General features: G+C 39.2%; 1 protein-coding gene across 9 annotated transcripts in view; it reads right to left on the minus strand.

Moving 5' to 3' along the window:
* RYR3 (ryanodine receptor 3) overlaps positions 1-14750 on the minus strand; it is a 484984-nt gene that overhangs the window by 296759 nt on the left and 173475 nt on the right. The gene's annotated exons all lie outside the window — the stretch shown is intronic.

Below are 14750 nucleotides of genomic sequence, written 5' to 3' on the forward strand. Positions count from 1 at the left end.
TGATTCCATTTATAACAGCATCAAAAACAATAAAATAGGAATAATTTAGCTAAGGAGGTGAAAAATCTCTACACTGAAAAATACAGGACACTGACAAAAGAAATTGAAGACAACACAAATAAATGGAAAGATACCCTGTGTTCATGTATTAGAAGAATTAATATTGTTAAAATGTCCATACTACCCAAAGCCATCTATAGATTCAAGGAAGTCCTCTCAAGATTTCAATGGTATTTTTTACGGAAGTAGAAAAAACAATCCTAAAATTGATATGGACCCACAAAAGATTGAGAATAGCCAAAGCAATTCTGAGAAAGAACAAAACTGGAGGCATCACACTTCCTGATTTCAAACTATATTACAAAGCTACAGTAATGAAAACAGTAGTATAGTACTGGAATAAAAACAGACATAGATCAATGGAACAGAATCGAGAGCCCAGTAACAAATACATGCATATGTGGTCAGTTAGTGTTTGACAGGGAAGCCAAGACTACTCAACAGAGAAAAGACAGTCTCTTCAATAAATGGTGGTTGGAAAATTGGATATTCACATGTAAAAAAAGGAAACTAGATCCCTACTTACACTACTCACAAAAATTAACTTGAAATGGATTAAAGATTTGAACATAAGAGCTGAAACCATAAAACTCCTACAAGGAAACATGGGAAAAGCTTCTTGACAGGGTCTTGGCAATAACTTTTTGGATATGACACCTAAAGCAAAAGGAACAAAAGCAAAAATAAATAAGTGAGACTACATCAAATGTAAATGCACAGCAAACAAAATGATCAACAAAATGAAAAGGCAACCTATGGAATGGAAGGGAATATTTGCAAATCATATATCTGACAAGGGGTTACTATCCAAAATATACGAAGAACTCAGCCAACTCAATATAAAAAACCCCAAAATAATCCTATTAAAAAATGGGCAAATGACTTGAATAGATATTTTTCTAAAGATGACACACAAATGGCCAGTGGATACCTGAAAAGTGCTCAACATCACTAATCATGAGAGAAATGCAAAATTAAAACCACAATGAGATACCACCTCACATCTGATAGAATGGCTACTATCAAAAAAGATAAGAGATAACAAGTGTTGGTGAGGATGTGGAGAAAAGGGAACCCTTGTGCACTGTTGGTGGGAATGTCAATTGGTATAGCCACTAAGGAAAACAGTATGGAGGTTCCTCAAAAAATTAAAAATAGAAATACCATATGACCCATCAATTACACTTCTGGGTTTTTGTCTGAGGGAAACAAAATCACTATGTCAGAGATATCTGCACCCCCATGTTCACTGCATCATCATTTACAACAGCCAGGACATGGAAACAGTCTGAGCATCCACCGACAAATGAACGGATAAAGAAAATGTGTATACATATTCAGTGGAATACTATTCACCCATAAAAGAAGGAAATCCTGCCATTTGCAACAACATGGATAGACTTGCAGAATACGCTAAGTGAAATAAGTCAGAGAAAGACAAATACCATATAATCTCGCTCACATGTGGAATTTAAAAAAGAACCAAACTCATAGAAAAAGAGAGCAGATTTGTGGTTATCAAGGTGGGGGATGTGGGGTGGGGGAATTGGGTGAAGGTGATCAAAAGGTACAAACTTCCAATTATAAGATAAATAAGTACTGAGGATGTAATGTACAGCATGGTGACTATAGGTAACACTGTAGTATGGTATATTTGAAAGCTGCTAAAAGAATAAATACTAAAAGTTCTCATCACAAGGAAAAAAATTTTTGATAACCATATGAGGTAATGGATGTTAACTTATTGTGGTAATGATTTTATAATACGGTATGTCAGGTCATTATGCTGCACACTTTAAACTTACATAGTGTTGTATGTCAATTTTATCTCAATAAAACTGAGGGGAAAAAAAACCCATTTCACTTGATCTCTGCTGTTTACACTGGGAGAGATCATTGCTGACTGTGAGTGATCCTCAGACACCTGAAGAAGCAAATATGTTATCTAACAGAGTCCACAGTGAGATCAAGTGTCAGAAGGACAGAGAGACTGACTTGAGCCAGTGTTGCTATAAAAATTCCCGGTAACTTCTCACTGTCTAGTAATCAATATGCATCTATAGTTGTTTATGCAGCTTGAAGAATCAAAGAAGAAGATGTTCCTTGATACACTAGAAAACTGTACCATGAAACCAGAGACTGGAAATGACATACAGTAGGTACTCCATAAGCACCTTTTAAATAAATGGAGAAAGGATCGCACAGTACCATACAGCTGTGGACTATAAGCAATCTGCTACCTCAAAGAAAAAAAAGTAGTTTAATAAGTGCTCATATTTAAGTAATCCAGGAAAAATTAAGTGAGGCTGGAATTATATTGGAGTTATCACTATCACTTTAAATTCATGTTCTTCATAAAAAACAATGTATCGTAAGATGCTTTAGTAATCTTTCTTTTGGCATCATACTAATACCTCCTCCCACTAGTCACGGTGGGCAACTGTAATAAACATCTCTAACAGCAGAATTTGGTCTCTAACATTGTTCTCCATGAAACGGTACCAGGGATATTTAAAGAGTTCTTCAATTTCATGTCTGTGACAGAAGAATTAGGATGGGCCTGGGCTGCCCTGTTGCTTCAAGGAAGCAAGGATGCTCTCAAGGACGTCAGCAGTGATGCTAATAAGCCTAACACGCACTCCCTGGGAACATGCAGAGGGGATCTGCACATCACAGAGAAAATGAAGACTGTATTATGGAACATGATTGGTATTTGAAGGGAGATGCAAGTTTGAGATGATACTAAAGCAGGAATGAGGTGACACAGTACACAAAAGGGTCACTGTAATGTACACTTGAGTGTCCAAGTCTTAAAGCAGTGATTCGTAGTTCAAATTACGACGGTCCTATATTGATGTTATTTTTCAAACATTAGATTAGAAATCAAGGACATAAATTAGAAAGGCTATTTGGAAGGTGGGAGAACACTGAGTAATGTGTTTGGCTCTTGCCACCGATTTTAATAACAAGGTGACTCAGGTTGTCTCTTACTGGTGAACTACCAAGAGAATCACTTTTTAAAAAAATAATCCATTATGAAAAACTGCGGGAACTCCATCTGGGACAGAGTGCCATGCAAGACCTTGTGGGCTACAAACCAGGCTGTCTGGGGCCAGGTGGTCCCAGCTTCAGGGAGGTTGCAGACACTAGGGGTGGGGTGTTGTCTCCGCCTCCCCCTGCACTGGAGTTCCCTGGGATTTGTAAAGAAAAGCTGAATTCAGCCTGTGACTCCTTTCCTAGGTCAAGTGAGCACATTTAAAATAAATCCTATATACATGGAAGTCTTTTAGTTTGGAGGGTTGAGCATAAATATATACATGTTAAAAACAGGGTCATTTGGGGCTGGGTGTACCTCTGTTTTAGGCTAGACCCTGAGAATAAACTAAAGTAGCCCTTACTGGATTAAACCTGGGTGAATGTCGGGTATGGAAATCTCTTAATTATTTTGGCACATTTTGCAAGATACAGCAATTGGGACACCACTCTTCAGAAGACGGGACTGAAGCAACTGAGTTCTTAACATAGTTTAATATAAAATTTAAAATAGAGGCTGTTTTTCTTCTGTTAGAATTATATTTTAGCAGCAGAGTACTATGGGGGAAAAGAAATAAAAAGAATAATCACAAATAGATTCCCTTTATACAGGAAGAGAAGTTTGGGAAGCCAAAAGTAAGTGTGGGAAAATGTTGAGTGTTATTATTTGCAAGTAAAAAAAATGTCAAGATTCATTGATAGGATTGAAATGAAGTTAATATATATTTTTAAAAGTGTAAAATCACTGAGTCCTTATGGACAGACAGACAAATGGGGGGAAGGGACTGGCAGAACTGAGGAGCATTTTGCATTCCTACAGCACAAAAAAATTAAGGGAAATAAGAAATCAGTTGGAATTGAACCTGTTAGCACCACGATTCATTCAGCACTGTGAACTTATCATTCCTGATCATCCTGGGAACAGCTCGATCTAATGAAATCTAATAAAAAATTGCAAATGATGAGATAACATTAGAGGTGAAACAACAGCAGCCTAGGGAGCTCCACCTGGGGGAGAGAGACAGAGTTTAAAAGGGGTTTGTGCCATAGGGAGAGACTGAGGTTATGAGCCAAGGAATTGGAGTTTCATATAAACAGGTTAACTTGAGACTGCATTCTTGAGAGAGCCTGGGAATATTGCTGTCCTGTTGTTTCTCTCAGCGTAGTTACTAAATCACGGATTTGTACGTTCTGGTTGCCCTACACGTCCACGTGGCTGCCCTGAAGGAACAATGAACTGGGAAACAGCAGTTGCTCACTCTCCTGGTGATCTGGATCAATGGCTTACGGTCAGAGAATTGTGGCTCCTACTGTTAGACTGCACCCCAGGCCCTCAGCATTACCCTGCAGGTGAGGCCTGGCTGGGTGGGGTAAGGGAGTAGAAAAGGGAGTCAATACCACCATAAAATTTACAACGCTGAGCAGAGCAAGAAGTTCTGAAATGCTAGCATCTTGTTAAATATTCACCTTTCATTCTCCCCATTAATGGAAATCTCTAGATTAAATTAGTGTAGAAACATGTTAGTGATCCACTTAAAGGCTGAGAGAAGGAACGTGAATTTGAGATACTATACTACATCAGGGCATTACTTCCAAAATTTGTATAAATTCTAAAATTGGATGAGGGTTTTCAAGCAGTCCCGTTACCAAGGTGACATGGAAAATCCCCATAAGGTAAAGTTGCCAGTGTCGTCTCATGGGGAAACAGTCCTATAGAGTAGTGGGACAAAATGCCTGGCTGTCTCGTCTGTAGCTGTGTCCTGAACTGAAAGTGCAGTGTTGCCTTAAGTTTCAGAGAATCAGCACCATAGTTCTATGCTTGACTGACTAAAGGTGCCTCAATAATTACAATTCAGTTATCCCTACTCACTGATAAAATCTGCAGATTTTTGTACCCCTAAAGTAATCCTGAAAATTTCTAATACCAAGTCAAAAACTTTAGAAAATAAACAACTACTTAAAGACATACACATAGTTAAAAAAAAAGGTAATGCATTCCACTTACCTTTCTAATATCTCACTACAGCCATGAAAAGAGGTATTGTCAGGAGTGGTCATGCTCTGGGTTTCCAACACTGGCCCCACCCCACCCCCACCTGGAGGGCAGGACTCAGGCGAGTCAGGAAGAGGAAGCACATTCTCAAGCAAATTCCCGAAGGCTGTTCTTCAGCAGAAGCCTGCTGACCTCACTGACAGAAGGATAGCTTTTACTCCACTCTTTACAATAGCATCACGGTCCTCCCATCCACCGCCCTCTACCTTATAAAAGCAGAAGCGCAGTAGAGAAATGGGGGCGGGCACCCCAGCCTCCAACAGCACATCACTAATGAGCGGGCAGCGGGTGATTCTTATTACAGCGGGTGATTCTTATTAACGTGCTGGTTCCACTTTTCTCTCAGTAACAGGAACAAAAGGAGGCACAACTGGTGCCTAGAAATTCAGACAGAGTGCCTCTCATTCCATCACAGAGATAAGACCTGGAATAAGCCACCAAGAAAAACGAGAATAACTGCAACCGAGGGTGCCAACTATATTGGTTTCATCAAAAGATTTTTTTGTAAAGCAACAGCTTTTACGCCAAAACAGGTGTCTGGTGTTTGCGTAAAACTGCTCAGAACGTGGAGTCCATAAGCTGTGCATAAGAATAGGCCTATGGGTCAACAAGTTCACGACCCGGCACAGTTTCAATAAGAGGAGCAAAACTGATCATTAACATAGTTGCCAATTTTACATTTTGCCCAATAAGAGCATTAAAAAAAAAAGAAAGTTGTCAATTACACAACTGCACTAGCACTATAACTTCCAAAAAGAAAACAAATCAACTTATTTATTACCATTATACTATAAAAATACTAAAAAGGACATAATCATAGAAAATAAAGGCAGACCTTTGTATTTGTTAAATTAGCTTAGTGAAACAATTCCTACATTGTCTTTATTTTCCTCATGTCCTTGGTGACTTGTGAGTCCTTCCTCATGGACAGACACTGGTCCCAGGACAGTGTCCTAAGATTTTTAGAGCCACTAATGTAGTTCAGAGCCCACATTTTGCAGATGGGCAGAACAAAGTTCAGAGAGGGGCAGTGCCCAGGCCAGAATGCCCAGGCTCTACCAGTCCAGCACTTTCCTCCTTCCCACCACAGCAACATCTCAGGACTGGGGAACAAGGTTCGGCACCTTCCCCTCTCCCAGCTCAGTTTCAGCCATAGGACACCTCAGGTAAATACAGAAGCTCTCTGCCTCACCTTTCCTCCTCTTCCTCTGCAGGAGCTCCTCCAGCCCTCGGCAGAGCAAGAGGCTTTTCTACCCCATGGCCCTCCCAAAGCTCATCTTGTTCTTATTCTTGCTTTCTGTCCATTGATTCCACTTGGTCATTCCAGATCCTTCCATTCTAAACCCAGATAGTAGTAATCATAGGGTTGGGGTGCTGATCGAGGGTTTTTACTCCAGTGAAGATTAAAATGCCAGTTGCTCTGGCACCATGTTAATTTTTCTTTACGAGGATATCCAAATAGGTGCTTTCACTAAACTTTCATGAAATGGAAATAAGCTGGAGGTTTTTCTACTTCATTCAGTTTTCCCTGTGAACACATAATTTAAACTCTGGTAGCTATTAAAAGTAAATTACATGATTAAAGGAAAAGTCTAATAAATAAACAGAAAGCTTTCTATTCTTCCAGGATTTCTTGAATTGCAAATGTGCTTCATTTTTAAAAGGTAAACAAGTCTCTTAAAACAAAAGATTTCCCCTAAATTCAAATATATTACCACTTGGAATTAAAACATTCCTAAAAATGCAGCTGAAATCTGTTTTTAAAACCCATCTCTGCCCTTGCCCCCCTACTAAACAGTTATGTTTTAAAAATTTTTCAACAAAATCTCTCATCAGAACATCCCTCCAAAGAATATAAGTATTTACCTACTTAGTATATGCTGGAGAAAGCTTAGACACCTCAATCCTTCCTCACTCCTCTAAGAAACTTTAATAAAGATCCTTAAATTTTTTGCAATTACAATGTAAAAAAAAACCCCATATACACCAAAAACCACCTTTAGTCCAGCCATAGGGAAGAAGCTCAAGCTTTCTAAGATGAGTGAAGTCACTATGACAGGACTATACTACCAGAGCATTTGAATGTCCGCAGCAAGAAGGAAGAGAACTCTAGGGTTTGTGTAACATTAGCAAAGCTAAACGTTATCACATTTGCAAAACATCACCAGCATCACATGCGTATATTGATTTTAAACATGGGTCACTGACCTCAGAACGAAAAAAGTTTCACCAAAGAAAAGGCAGTTCCACTAAAGGTGAAGCAGTATATTCAGAAAGCAGGGGGATTTGATAGAGTCTGGAGCTTTAAAAATTAATTTTGTGGGTTCTTTCTCTTGCAAATGGTTCTACTCAGGATATGAAGACATGTAAAAAGCTAGTTAACCTTAATGGTTATTCTTAACTGTTCAAGTTAACGTCTGATTCTTCTGCTGGCTCATTTTGAGGATATTGCATGAGAAAGGGAGACTATCAAACTAGCTTTTTCCATTTTCATTATGAATTCCAGCCATACGGAAGAGAGGGCTAGAGTTGCGTAATAGCACTGGAAGCTTGGATTAAGGAAAGGCTGCACACTTCTGTCATCTAACCGAGTTGAAACCTATGGCCACAGGCCATCTAGATCATATTCAGGGGAAAAAAATGAGGCTTCAACAACAATTTTCAATGTCTTGAAGGAAAAAAATGGGTCCACAGGCAAGCTGTTCTCCTAATTGCAGAGCAGTGGTTTAACAAGCTTCTTGGCAACAAATTTGTAAGTGTGCAGCCACCTCTAATTCCACAAGATTGAAGTGGTTGGTGCAGTGATGTTTTTTAAATTGCAGAGGCATGGAGAATGCAAATTGCCCTGAAGACTCACAAGTGAAAGGCCCAGTTCATTACAAACGCAGCTGGAGTCAGTTGTCCATGCAAAGTACATGTACATTAAAGGAGGGAGTAACATACCCATTCTGAGAGGTCACTGAGCTAGCAAGATACAAACAAAACAATAACTGGATATGTTGTTGTGCGCAAGTCTTGTTGAAAGCTTTCAAGTAATTTGAAACTTACAACAGAGAAAAATCCGAAGGAGAATAGAGGAGGCGGATTTCCCACCTGGTGAATATTTTGTTATTCTAGCTAGAAGTTAGCAGTGACATTAGATGTAAAAGTTTGTTTTTACTTTTTTTTCCAGTACAATGCTGACGTCATCAAAAAACTAGCAAGCGAGAAACATGCTGTAGCCTAAATTTGTCTGCAGCACTTTTTCATAATTACATTTTTGCAAGAAAATCCACCCAAGGAAAATGGTCAGTATCTACATCCGGTGATTTGGGATTTCTTTCTCTTAGAAATACTGCAAACAATCAATTGGACTTTTCTTATACCAAAGAAGTGCTTTCTTACCATGAAGCAAGGTCTTCCAGGTGGTATATTTTAATTAGATATCGTGTTATCAAAAAGCCAGTACAATGATGAAATGAGTTATTTGCATACATTTTTGTAAGTATTGACTTATCAGAGAAACATTAAAATCTGTTATATCGCATAAACTCCTAAAATCCTAACATAACATGAGAGAGAACAGTAAGAAAGAGAAGAGAGAGGGGGAAGAGAAGGGACATAGGTTTACAATTTGGTCTGTGGAAAAACACATTAAAAACCTTAGTTCGGAGGCCTCTTATTAGCATTTAATTTCTGAAAATAATGTCCTGCTCTTTGAAGAAAGAAATTCTATCAAAACTACAGAATACATCCTATATTTTTCCACAAGAAAATTTACAGGAGATTCACATCTCAAGAAAAAATTAAAATTATATAGTCGTCTTAGTGCTTTAAGGTTGCTATTCTGGATAGGGTTTGGAAAATTCTCTTTGTCCGTACCAAGGCACAAAGGAATAAACACATTTATCCATCTACCCAAGATTATGGGAGCCAAGGTCTCGAGAATAATGGCAAATACAAACAGGCTAACATTTCTACAGCTAATTCATGACAGGCTATTTTCAATGGGACACACCAGAGGAAGTGAGGTGGTGACACTTTTCCATTTTAACTCCATGCGTTGCAACCACTGCAGCCAGGACAAAGTAATTTTGCATCTAAGTGATGTCACTGTTTAGGGGTGCTCAAACCAAAGCCCAGAGGCAGTAAGAGATTTGTCCCGAAGTCAAGATTCCAGTTGGTCGCAATGCTAAGACTAAACCTAAACCTCCTGACTCCCAGCTTTGTCACCAAAACACGCTGCCTCCCATGAGAAAATCTGAGTGACCGCTAACACAGGGCAGATTTTAAAGAGTAGTTTTCAACATAAAAACCTCCTCCCAAGCTTTTGCCTATTTCACCAAATAGATTTGGTTGTTATTTCGTCGATACAAAAATGTTAGCAGGCAATTTAACTTAATACCATGGTTTCTGGGTCTCACCAACTAGGCAGTGGGCAGGGGTGATATCCCTAGGATGAACAACCTGACAGGTGTTGGCACTGGGGCGGGGAGGGCCTGAGTGGAGGCTCCAGGGAGGTACTTGGTGAGCTGGATGCAGTGGCTTTTTACAAACCAGTGCAAAAGAAGTTCAGGCTTGAACATCCAACGGGGCTATTTTGGTGCATCCTGGCTACCCAAGCTTTCGGGAATGTCTGCACAGGTTCTGCGACTTACACCATGTACATACAGAAGTGACTTTGTACTTTTTCTCCAAGGAATCTTCTGCCCTATTCTAAAGGTGTAATTAATCCCTACTATTAGTTTTGACTCATTAAATGACTTATTTCTCTCTTTCAAAAAATGTAGTCTTTAAAAAAATGTTAAAGACGATGGGGTTTATTTAGAATTGTGTACATAGTTCCTCCATCAGTCTTGTTCCCTCCCTACACACATACCAAAATAAATTCTCATTCTGGCTCTTTCCTGATAATTATGAAGAGAAGGCAAAGCCCTCAGCTTGAGAGGCTAAATCTGGATGATGGGAGTGTCCCTTCTCTTCTATAACACAGAAATGATGGTGGGAACTCAGGGCCCCAGGCACAAGAGGGAAGGATCCTATTTGCCTTCTTCATTCTGAATGTGTTCGCACAAGATCTCTAAATCTAGGCACAGCCAGAGTTCAAACTTTAGAGCAGGGGCTTCTGATCTTCTAATACCTCTCACTAGTAGCTGTTTGATTTGTTCATTATCTAACAATGTCAGGGAGATGCATCTTTAGCAGATTCTTTTTTTTTGATAAGGAGGATTTACCCTGAGCTAACATCTACTAGCAATCTTCCTCTTTTTTTTTTGTATGTGGGCCACTGTCACAGCATGGCCACTGTCAGATGAGTGGTGTAGGTCTGTGCCCAGGAACCAAACCCAGGCCATCAAAGCAGAGCACACCAAACTTAACCACTAGGCCACTGGGGCTGGCCCCAAGCAAATTCTCTTTTAATGATGTTGTTACCTTTCTGTGACTAAATTTTCTGTGACTTTAAGATGGAGGAATGTCTTGAATTTGGCTACAAGGTACGTATCTCATGACATGTACTTTAATGACCTTTACATGAATACAGCACAATGTAAGATTATGCCTCCTTGGCCATTTACAAGGTCACATGATGCCAGGAGACAAACTCTCGCTTCCTGGAAGGCACTGGCACAGCATCCTCGGGCATGACTAATGTGCCATGCTGTACGTGTGCATTCTTCCAGCAACCGTGCTGTGTGTAGTATTCCCCACTCTAAAGATGGGCAAATGAGAGCAGCCTGAAGCTCCTTTTAGGGTTAATGGGACTATCACATAAGTAAAACAGGGAATTAAAGAATTAGCTCTCAGTGAGGATATCTATGAGCAAAGTTCTTGCAGAAATAGTATCTTTCCAGGTCACATTTCCCAATCAAGGTTAGAAGGTTGATTATGTATTAGCATTCTAGATATTTTCACATCTAAAGTCAAGCATAATCTTATGTGTTCATGAAGTAATGTGTTAAAGAGGAATGTTAACATGACACTCATGATATTAATTCCTTTTTTTTTTTTTTAGGAAGATTAGCCCTGAGCTAACATCTGCTGCCAATCCTCCTCTTTTTGCTGAGGAAGACTGGCCCCAAGCTAACATACGTGCCCATCTTCCTCTACTTTACATGTAGGACGCCTGCCACAGTATGGCTTGACAAGCGATGCATAGGTCTGCACCCGGGATCTGAACCGGCGAACCCTGGGCTGCCGAAGCAGAACGTGCAAACTTAACTGCTGCACCACCAGGCCGGCCTGACATTAATTCTTTTTATATGTATATTTCATCTCTTTTTTTTAGTGGTAAAAGTCTGACAATGATTAAGTCAACTTTTATAGAAAACCAGAGCCCTTATCAGAAGGACTGCAGCTGGTAATTGTGTTAATCAAGGTCTCTCATTTTTAGAAGCATTATGCCCGTTCATGTCAAAACCCATTTGTAGTTACATAGCCCTAGATTTGACATGCACCTGGTCATATAGCCTGGAACTTTCCTTCCTTCGAGGCATTTGAATAGGCCTGAAGGATCTGTAACAGGAGGAAGTGGACCAGAGATGAAAAGAGGAACTAATATTCACTTCCATACCCACAGGCACTTGTAGACACTTATCTCATTTAATCCCCCCCAATCCTATGAAGTAGGTTGCATTTTGAAGATGTGGAAAGTTAGGTACAGAAAGGAGAAATAATTTGCCCCAGAGGTCACCTGGTCCAGTATAACCTGGACTGAAAACACATCTGCCTGACACCAAAGACTGAGCTTTTCTCACTACAAATGCTGCTTGCTCTATATCCAAAGTCCTGTCTATAGGGCTCAGAGGGAGATGGTGACATTTCTTTTAGCCCCATGTCCTGCCGAAAGTGGCTAGGTCCAATCAGTCAAAAATATGAAAATACTTTAGTATTTGTATGCAGAAATTTTACCTCAAACTCCAGCCATTTAACTGGCCACAGTGCCAAGCATCTCTCTCTTCGTAATTTTCCCCAGAATAAAATCAAACAGAATTTAATCAGAGGTAAAGTGACCCAAGGATGAGTTTAGCTAGCGTGGACTCTGAGGGGCATGAAACATTCTCTGCCCCCAGGTCCTCCATATCATTTTTTCTCCTTTTCAACATACAGCTGGATCCCACGTGCTACCGGCTGAAGCTGAGGACATTTCAATGATAAACTCTCTGTTGTTAAACCAAGCTGGACACCTTTGTTTTCTTTGTTAGCAAGAGAAATTGCTGCAGAATTGTAAAGCCTTGCAAAAAGACTTCTGTAAACTTATCATGTGAATGAACAAACAATTGAAGTCATTTTTAAAAATGTCCAGTTGCTGCACAGCATTGAACAGATACACCACGCAAGGACCAATTTATGGCCAGAAGAAAAAAATTACACTCTTCAAAGCATCCCGTTTGGTGGCAGTCAAGATCATTAATGAAAGTAATATCCATTTAAAAGCAGTAAATGTCTATTTCCAAACAGAATGGACTGGCGTGCAAAGGAGGTGTCATCCCACTCAAACATCTCCAGGCTCCCCAGGGAATCATTATAGTCTGTCATGTTAACTCACTTCCTTCTTTATTTTTCTTCTTTTTCTTTTTCTTCCCTGCTGAATATTATCATCTAAAATCTAATTAAGTACTAACAGTAAACGCGCACAGCAATCACTTCCAAAAAGCAAAACAATCAGACTCAAGAGGTTATATAAAAATATTATTTCTCATAATAAAGATCGAGAGCCCAGATGGAATTGTGACAGACTTCCAAGGGGATTATAGTAACCGAAGGTGCTGTCCAGGTAACTAGTTAGTGGAGCCACCATGAATAATAAAATCTTAATAATTTAAAAAGAGTACCCTCTCCCATTTCTACTCCAGTTCTCTTTTCAAGTCTCTTCCTTCTAGCTCTAAGATCTCTAGTCGATAATAATCATAATAATAAAGTCAAGATGGGAAATAACTATTAGATCTCTTCTTTGGTAAAATAGAACAAAAAGGCAATATGACACATGGGATATTTCAGAATCTGACCCAACGTGGTGATTATTGATATCCAATGAATATATAATAAAAACATCATGAGTCAGTTATTTTAGACTCAAGTTTTCAAAAAGAATGGATCCCCCAATAAGATTTAATGTATTTATTTTTAAATATTATAAATTGAAGACAAATCCTCAAATATATAACTATATTGAGTAAACTTCTGCTATAACATGGCTGGTAATTCAGGTAAGTCTTATTCATATGTTCCAAAACTAAGCATTTGATCTTATTAAGTTGGTCTTCACATTCTATTTGGATAGTGAATTATTATTTATTCTTCTTTAAGAAAAACCAAGTTAAGACTACTACTCAAGTTTTTGGCAACAAGAGGAGCAAGGATTATAACCAGAACTTTGAATTTACTTTCTTATCTACAGGACTCCCTGAACCACTCAAGAAATAATTCTCCAGTTAACGTAGCTTCTCTCTATCTTCCCAATTTCTAACCAGGGGCCATAAGTAGGCTGGGTCTAGCTGATCTTGGTTAACATTGAATGTGATGATATTTCATTTCAATCAGGTCTCCTTCATGAAAGATGTCTGTAAATGATGAGTTATTAGTCTTGGAAAAAAGGCAAGCAATTAAAAAAAACTGTTGCACTGAACTGGAAATATTTGAGGGTGTGTGCCCACGGAGGAAAGCATGGGGTACTGAGGTCAGTGCAAGAGAGATGTGAACACAGACTTCAGTGAACATCATAGGAACAAAAACTCATCTGTGTCAATGCTCTAAAGAAAAAACAAAGCTATTTTCAGGCGGTTGATGACAGCATTATTATTTTAAACCAAAAGAGTGAAGAATCACAAACACTGGTGTTAAGGACTCTAGAAAACTAATTAAGCATCCTAATTTTATAGATGAGAACACCATGGCCCCAAGACTTGAGAAGACCTGCATAAGATCATATTAATAGCTGGAAGATGACCGAATATAGATATTGGTTCTCTTGAGTCCCTTGTCATTGTCTCTTCTACCACAGTTGAGACACGTCTGTATTACATATGGGTTCATTCAAGTCAAGTAAGAATAAACTTGTGCTAGCTACCGAAAAAAGTTCCTACATACATGAAGTCTACTGTCCGGTATAGGACACAGGAAATTAGACTTATAATTATAATACAGAGTGATAAGACCTATGATAGAAAAAGGACAGACTGTTGCTCAAGCAAGGGCACCCATCCCAGACTTGTGGGGTCACCAAAGGCTTCTCCGTAGATCTAATATCTAAAGGGGTTCCTTGAAGGAGAAGTAGAGATTACATAAGGAAAGGGAGAGAGGAGGAAGAAGCTGTTCTACATGGAGGAAACAGCTGACGCATAAGATCACAGCAAAAGAGAACTGTCACGTGTGAGGAAGTGAAAGGAATTCTACGTGGTAGGAACCCTGACTGCCTGGGGGCATGTGGTGAGAGATGGGTCAAGAAAAGTGAGCAGGGCTCACCAAATCCTGAAAAGCTTTATGTCTAGTTAAGGAATTCAGGATTTTTCTCAAGATAATGGGAAGATAAAGGATTTGAAAACAGGGTCATATAATGATTGGATCTGCATTTAGAAAGAACATTATGACAGCTGAGCGAAAAAAATGGTAAAGGGGGCAAGTACAG

This window comes from Equus quagga, chromosome 2, assembly GCF_021613505.1.
Source record: "Equus quagga isolate Etosha38 chromosome 2, UCLA_HA_Equagga_1.0, whole genome shotgun sequence".
NCBI classification, from domain to species: domain Eukaryota; kingdom Metazoa; phylum Chordata; class Mammalia; order Perissodactyla; family Equidae; genus Equus; species Equus quagga.